The 8,717-nt window shown below is 36.2% G+C and overlaps 1 pseudogene; it reads left to right on the top strand.

Annotated features, from left to right (window-relative positions):
• Window positions 1-902: 902 nt before the first annotated feature.
• LOC118915857 (60S ribosomal protein L37a-like) lies at window positions 903-7,652 on the top strand (annotated as a pseudogene).
• The last annotated feature ends 1,065 nt before the right edge of the window (window positions 7,653-8,717 follow it).

The raw sequence follows: 8,717 nt of genomic DNA, 5'->3' as shown, positions 1-8,717 counted from the left end.
TCCTTTGTTTTCTTAAAGCAGAGGAAAGGTGGGAGCATCCTCTCTCAAGAGAAATCAAATGGTCTGTGGGCTTGGAGGAAAGAAGGTTTGAATTTCTTGCACTGTAATTTTAATCCTAATTTATTTGTGGCTAGATCATATTTCTGGTGTTTAGAGACTTTTCCACAGGATGATCTATGGTACTTTGTCTGAAATACACAAACAAAAACAGTACTGGGATGCAAAACCCATTTTTAATAACTTCTTGGTTAAAATAGTAAGCCAGTCTGCTAAGGCTAAATGCTCGGCTTGAGGGTTTTATGTTGTCTTGTTTGAATGATAATTAACTAGTTTTATTAAAGCAACACACAATTTCACTTTTTAAACACAAGCCGCTTTGATTACTTCTTAAAATATGAGTGATTGTCCATCCAAATTGCTCATACAGAAAAATAAATGTGTTATAGATTTCAAAAATTTTCATTTACATTCCTTTCCCTTTCTTAGTATTTCCTATTCACTACTAATTAGCTGTGTCTGCAGTGGGCAATTAATCTCTCCGTGAATTACAGTAAATGTAAACTGTACCTGTAAATGTAAAATGGGGTAATTATGCTGAGTATTCACTAGGAATTGAAGATATACTGGCAAATAAGACAGAAGAGTCTGTCTGATTTTATGGAACTTCCATTGATTTGTGAGAAGACAGACAACCAGTAAACAAATGAACAAGTTAGTATCAGATATCGATATATGCTTGAAGAAAATAAAACAAGGAGATGTAAAAAGAGCAAAATGCAGGGTAAAGAGGGGTTGGTACACAGTTAATTTAGACTGGATAACCAAGAAATGCTTCACTGAAGAGGCAACTTTGGGGGCAAGAATTTAATGACATATGCAAGGATTTAAAGTCTCGCATAGATATGGGGGCAGAGGATTCTAGGCAGAGGGAACAGCAAGTACCAATGCTCCAAAGTGGGAGCAAACTTGTATGTTCTAGGAATGGAAACAAGGCTCAAGCAGCTGAAGGAGTGTGAGCTAAGGGAAGAAGTATAAAAGAGAAACACAGAGAGCAATAGGAGTCACATTATACAGGAACATGGACATTATACAGAAGAATATCCTGGCTGATATGTGAGGAGCAGATTACACAGGATTAAGAGTAGGAACAAGAAGAGCAGTTCAGAGACTATTGTGGTCAGCCAGGTGAAAGATGATGGGACTCAGATGAGTGCAGAACCAAGAGAGATAAATTGTGTAGGAGGATTTAGGATACGCTTGGGAAGTTGTGCAGATAGGGATTGCATATGGCCTGTATAGGGATAAGGTAAAGGACAAAGTCAAAGGTAACTGTGTTTTGTTCTTCCAATATTTTGGCTAGACCAGCTGAGTGGATGGGGATCCCAGTTACAGGGATGAAGAAGAAAAGGAAGATAAGGGGAATTTTGGAGGAGGGCCTCAGTCTCACCCCACCCACATGCATACCTGCACATCTGGTAATGTCTCCAAATTGTGCGACTGTATATGAAAAACAAAAATGTGGAGTGAGTGCAAATCATGTTTGCTGTGGGATGGAAAGAGAGTATTATTCCTTGCAAAGGAGAGATAGGTGAGAAGTTAAGGAACTGGAAGGTAAGGATTCTTTTCCTGTTAGTGATTTATTAACTCCCTGGAGCTCAAAATCAAAGGTGTTTCTTGCTTTCCTTAACTATATCTGTTCCTTGTTCTTTCCTGGCTCACAGCCCCAAAATAATCACTGTTCCTTGGCACCGTATAATGCCCTAAATTCTGCTGAGAAATTTCTCTGCAAAAAGAACACATAAAAAGCAAGGGGTTATTGAAAGCATCATGAGGGCAAGAGGGGTGACAAATGGAGACTAAATAGCTCAGCACCTCCTCATTAGTGGCCCTTGTCTAGGTGAATTAATGAGGTGCTACGGGGCAACGGCAGAGAGAAGAACACAGGCTGCTGTCTTTGGTTTAGCAGGAGGGAGACATTGAACATCCACTTTCCCCACTATGTATAGATATAGATTCCACCTACACATTAGGCCACTCTGTTTCCAAGGAGTATGAACTTCAGTGGCCTAGGTATCATCAGAGAAAAGCCAGGCTATGGAGAAAGTCACAAAGTGGAAAAAAAGAAAATGAGTTTGCCTATATGAAAACCAGGTTTCTCTAGGTCACTGGTTCTCAGAGTATGGTCCCTGGAACAGCAGGGCCAGCATCATGTGGGAACCTGTTAGAAATCCAAATTCCCAACTTCACTCAAGGTGTACAGAGTCAGAAACTCTGGGGTTGAAGCTGAGCAATCTGTGTTTTTTGTCAAGTCCTCCAGGACTGTGTGAAACCCTAGGTCATAGTGTAGAAGACAGCAAATTAAAGTGGAATTGAGGCTAATGCAAGGAGCAGAAAATTATATGTCAACATATAGCCATAATAGGTATTCATAATACAGGAAAAAGGTAACCTTAGAAAGCTGGTTTTTGTCATGAATTTCAGTAGCTTTTTTTCTCATAACTTTCACTGGAATTATAGACAGCTAGTTTCTGTTCTGTCTCTGATACAAATTTGCTAAACAATAACATTCCTTAATTTACCAATATTTGTCAAGCACTTACTGTATTTTAGAGACTAATCAAGGCTCTAAGATATTGAAGTGAGTAAGAAAGCAAAAAAGCCTATATTCATGGGGCTCAGTTTCCAGTGGGGCATCAAATATTTACAATTATATAGATACATAATGACAAGTGGTGATAAAACATATGCAAATCCAATCAGGGTAAGGAAATAGAAATTATGCTGATTTTAGATAAATGATTAAGAAGAGTTCTGTTTTAAATTTTTTTTTTTTGAGGGGTAAGCATATGAGTAGATACCTGAATGAAGAGTGTGCTGAGGGCAACATGGTGGATCATCCCAGACAGAAGGGGCCATGAGGTAGGGATATACTTGGCTTTCCAAACATATTATGAAGGCCAAGATGGCTGGAATGGAGTAAGGGGGAGGGGGGACAGAGATCAGATAAAGAGTAAAGATCACATCATATAGGGTCCTGTAGGACATGAGAAAGGGTTTGATTTTGTTCTGTGTATAATGGAACACATACTGTGAAGTGACTAGTCTGCAGTAGGGCAAGAATATGGGCAGGAGACCAGGGAGTTGGGTCCAACAGAGTCTAGGTGGGTGATGTTCGTGGCGGGTGGTAGTGCTGTTTAGTGACTGGGTTCAGCATATATTTTTAAGACCAAGTTAGCTGGGGTGTTGGGTGTGAGAGAAAGAAGTGGAGAGTGACTTTAAGGTTTTTACCCCAAGTATCTGGTGGATGAAGGAGCCATTTACTGGTATGAGGCACAGATTTGGGGCTGAGGAAAATCAAGAGTTCAGTAGTCAGATGCCTTTTAGACATCTTAGTAGAGATGTGGCTTAAATTTGTGTCTGGAGTTGAGGCAGTGTATGTGGTTTAGATGTTGGTAGATTGATACTGTTGGTGAGGATATAGAATCACTCTTCAGACTGATTTTTTCATTAAGGAAAAAACCAGTAAAGCCATCAGCTATGAGTGAGGAACAGATGTGCTAGATTTTGAGAAGAAAGAAGATATGAAACAGTTGCCTTAGAGATGGGGGATAATAAATCTGACTAGGGAGATGTTCAGATTTGCAAGGAAATTTGACTACGAAGATGTTACATTTTGTAAGCCTACTTGAGGCTTGTGGTCATGAAATTAAAATGAAACTGGTTTCCTGACTATGTTTATTTCTAGCCACATTCGGTTACTCATGTGCAGGAATTGAGTAGGTACAGAAGTGCATTTAGTCAAGTTGAGGTTTTACCACTAAATTGGATGGAGTGCAAGAGGAGTAACTAAACTAGTTTGGTATCAAATTCAGGTGGTAGGAAACTTATCTGGACCTGATTTGAAGTTATTTAAGTCTTGATTTATCTCACTTATTGTGAATATTCATGTTTTGCTGTGTAAATATTAGCGTGTTTGAAACAATGGATTTCCTCAGTCTCTGCTGGAGGTATTCTATAATATGCATATGTATGTGTGTGTGTGTGTGTGTATGTGTGTAGTACTGTATTTCCACAATTTAAAAAACCCTGAATTCTGCTTCAAACTCATCTATGAGGCCAGCATTCACCGATACCAAAGACAAGGACAAGAACACTAGAAGAAAAGAAAACTACAGACCAATATTTCTGACAATATTTATGTAAAAATATTCAACAAAATACTAGAAAATAGAATTCAACAATAAATTTAAAAGATTATGTACCATGACCAAGTAGTATTTATTCCTAGAATGCAAGGATGTTTCAACCTACAAAAATTGATTGACGTAACATATCACATTAACAGACTGAATGGAAAAACACCTCATATGATCATTTCAATTGCTGCAGAAAAAGTACTCGACAAAATTTAACACCCTTTCATGACCAAAACACTCACAAACTAGGAACAGAAGGAAATTACCTCAACATAATAAAAGCCATATGTGGAAAAACCCACAGCTAACACCATACTCTGCAGTTAAAGACTGAAAGATTTTTTTCTCTAAGATTAGGAACAAGGCAAGGATGTCCATTCTTATCACTTGTATTCAACATAGTACTTGAAGTCCCAGCCAGAGCAATTAGACAAGAAAAAATAAATAAAAAACATCTAAATTAGATAAGTAAACTTATCTCTGCTTATAGATGACATGATCTTATATGTAAAATTCCACAAAAATCTGTTAGAACTAAAAAATAAACTTAGCAAATCAATTTAGAATAGATAAATATCTTACCTAGAAGAAAAGTAATTTTAAAAAGTTGCCAGATACAAAATCAACATAAAAAATCAGTTGCACTTCTATATACTAACAGTGAACAATCCTAAAAGAAAAAAAATTATTTATGATAGCATCAAAAAGAATAAAGTACTTAGGAATAAACTTAGTCAAGGAGGTAAAGGGTTCACACACAGAAAACTACATAATGTTGCTGAAAGAAATGAAAGAAGACAAAAATAAATGGAAAGACATCATGTGTTCATGGAGGAGAAGATTTTAATATTGTTGAAAACTTAATACTACCGAAAGTGATGACAGATTCATTTCATTCTCTGTCCAAATCCCAATGGTATTTTTCTTCCAGAAATAGAAACATCCATCTTAAATTCATATGGAATCCAAAGGGATGAGAATAGCCTAAACAGTCTTGAGAAAGAAAAACATCATTGTAGCTCTCACCCTTTCAATATAAAATATTCTACAAAGCCACAGTAATCAAAACAGTGTAGTAGTGGCATAAAGATACATATGGTATAAAATAGAGAGCTATGAAGTAAACCCTCTCAAATGTGGCCAAATGATCTTGAACAAGAGTGCCAAGACCATTTAGTGGGAGAAAGGACAGTCTTTTCAATATGTATTTTTTTGCTGTGAAAATTGTATATCCACATACAAAAGAATGAAGTTGTCTTCTTACCATATACTAAAGATATATATACAGAAAGGCAAATTAAAATATATTAAAGACCGAAGTATAAGGCATAAAACTATAAAACTCCTAAAAGATAACATAAAGGAAAGTTTCATGACATTGAATTTAGTAATGATTTATTGGATATGACACCAAAAGCACAGGCAAAAAAAATAAAAAATATATAAATTGGACATCAAAATTTAAGACTTCTGTGTATCAAAGGACACTATCAGTAGAGTGCAAAGGAAACATATGGAAGGGATAAATATTTTCAAATCATATACCTGGTCTGTGGTTAATATCCAGAATATAGAACTACAAGTCAATAACAACAAAACAAACAATTCTATTAAAAAATAGGGGAAAGGGTTTATATAGAAATTTCTCCAAAGAAGATCTGGAAATAGGAATCAGCATATGAAAAGATGCTCAATATCACTAACCATTAGGGAAATACAACTCAAAACCACAGTGAGATACCATCTCATACCTGTTAGCATAGTTATAAAAAAACAACAAACAACAACAGAAAATAACAAGTGTTGATGAGAATATGGAGAAATTGGAACACTTTTGTACTATTGGTGGGAATGTGAAAATGATGTAGCTGCTATAAAAACAACATGGCAGTTCTTTGAAAAATTAGAATTAGAATTACCATGTGATCCAGAAATCCCCTTTTGTGTATATACCCAAAATAACAAAAAAAAAAATTGACGAGATAATTGTACACCCACATTCATAACAGCATTATATACAATAGCCAAAAGTCACAAGCAACCCAAGTGCCCATCGATGGATAAATGGATGAACAAAATGTGGTATATGCATATGGTGGAAAATTATTCAGCCTTCAAAACGAAGAAAACTCTGACACATTCTACAATGTAAATGAACATTGAGGACATTATGCTAAGTGAAATAAGCCAGTCACAAAAAGACAAATACTGTATGATTCTATTTATATGAGGTAACTAGAGTAATCAAATTCACAGAGACAAACTATGCATAATGGTGGCTTCCAGTGGAGTTGTGGAGAGTTGTCTTATGGGTATAGAGTTTCATTCAGTTTTGTAGGATGAAAAAAGTTCTGGAGATTGGTTGTACAATGTGAATGTACTTAACACTGGTGAAGCATTTAAAAATGCTTACAAGGGTAAATTTTATGTTATCTATATTTTACCACAATTTAAAAAAAAGCCCTTGAATTCTGAAACACAGTTTTTCTTAAGGGTTTTGGAAAAAGAATTGTAGTCCTGTACAGATGAGCCATCTACTCAAAGTAAGAATGGAAGTGAGGATGTGAGGGGAATGATGAGAAGTAAAATGAGCAAATGGATTTGAGGTCCTGGTGGGATTGAAGCATGAATGGAGAAACCTGGAAAGCACCCGGTGGTCTTCTGAGACTTGGAAGCTTGATATTGTAATTTGGAAAAGACACAGTCCATACTATTGACTATGGGAGTAGAGAGGAGGGAATAATTATTGCAGCAAAAAGATCTAAATAATGGAACTGAGAGGCTAAAATTCATTCCAAGAATATGAGAAGAGCAGATATGGAGACAAAGACAAGTTACTTCTCTGTCCTCTTCTGCCATTATTCTCCCAATTAGAATGTAGCAATAAGGCAGGAGAAAGAACCCCAACTAGGACCAATATAACTGTGTTGTTTGCTTAAGAGGGCTGCAAGGGAAGAAGTTCTCAGGAGACAACTAGATTTCAGTTAAAATGAGGGTAAACGTAATATTTGGAGAATTATGACACCAACATAGGTGATTATAACCAAAGTCTTGCAGAGATGGGAGTAGCATAGTTAATTAAATCTGTAAAACTTTTCGTATCTATCACATACAAAATATTGCACTAAAAAATACTTAAATTATATTTTTCGCCTCTCTGGGCTCAGACCTAGTTTGCGGTGACATAGCTAAACACTAATCAGTCTGAGACTTTCGTAATTATGAGACCTGTCATGGTGCCTCCCTCAGGAAAATGGTGAAGAAAATTGACATCAGCCAGCACACCAAGTACACTTGCTACTTCTGTGGCAAAACCAAGGTGAAGAGATGATATGTGAGGACCTGGTTTGTAGTTACTGCATGAAAATGGTAGTCAGTGGAGCTTGGGCCTACATCACCACTTCCGCCATCACAATAAAGCTACCCATCAGAACACTGAAGGAACTGAAAGACTAGTAGAAGCTCCCCTGTTTGAAACATTGTTAGACCAGAAACAAAAAAGGGTTAATTTGTGTAACAACAATAAAGATACTTTCTTACTCTTCAGAAGCTCACAATCAAGTTTAAGCAGTATCAAATAGGGGTTTCACAAAGCTAAAAAAGGAAAATGAGAACATTTTGGAAATTCCAAATTCCAGTAACTCTGTTTGGTACATAGTAAGCGTTGTGTTGAATGAATGAAATTTGTAATACAAAGATCTCTTGAGTGTGAATGGGCTTATCTGTTCTAATCTGCAAAACAGGGATAATAATTAACCATTTAAATAGTCAATTAACATCCTTTATAGCAATGTTAGAAGGAATGAACAGTATGTGTGAAGTAGTTTTATAAAGTTTAAAGTATTACATATCTGTAAGACATGATTGTGAATATGAATTATGAATGTAATAACATAAATCAAGGTACCAATATGTGTAAAAAAATCTATCCACTGGAACAAGATGTTAATCTCAAAAACAAGAGGAATGTGTGTTTAGGTTAGGAATGAAACAGAGTACTCTGGAAACTCTGGTGAAACTGCTGGATGTTGAGAGCTGGGTTACCTTTGCGAGTTTTCAGAGTTTTCACTGTTGCTTTTGGTTGGGTGGTTGTCATATGGCACCCTGGACAAACACCTGAATGGCTTCCTTAATGAGCCTCAGTTACTCGCTGGTAGTACATTAGGTAACTGGCAGTTTACCACCTGTGTGATCACGATCATTTTTTAATATGCAAGGGAATAATACACACAAATCCTGACAATATTGATACTTAACATAAGACAAAGTGTCTTTAAATCTTTTTTTAACTGTGTATGTGTGTTTCTTAGAAAGCTGGGGAGATGGAGGAGTAGATGATACTGTTTTGTGAATTGTATAGTTGTAAAGACAGAAAGAGAAAAGCTAGGGAAAGAGCAGCTATACCTAGGTGGGTGTTTAAAAACATTATTATGTAAATAGTAATTATTATGAAAGATAAGCAGAATTTACCAGATCTAAAATAGGGGTAGAGTTGGGAGGCAGATGTTTTTAGCCAGATAG

This window comes from Manis pentadactyla, chromosome 5, assembly GCF_030020395.1.
Source record: "Manis pentadactyla isolate mManPen7 chromosome 5, mManPen7.hap1, whole genome shotgun sequence".
Taxonomy (NCBI): Eukaryota; Metazoa; Chordata; class Mammalia; order Pholidota; family Manidae; genus Manis; species Manis pentadactyla.
The sequence above is the reverse complement of the archived record's forward strand: the minus strand, read 5'-3'. Positions and strand labels throughout refer to the sequence as shown.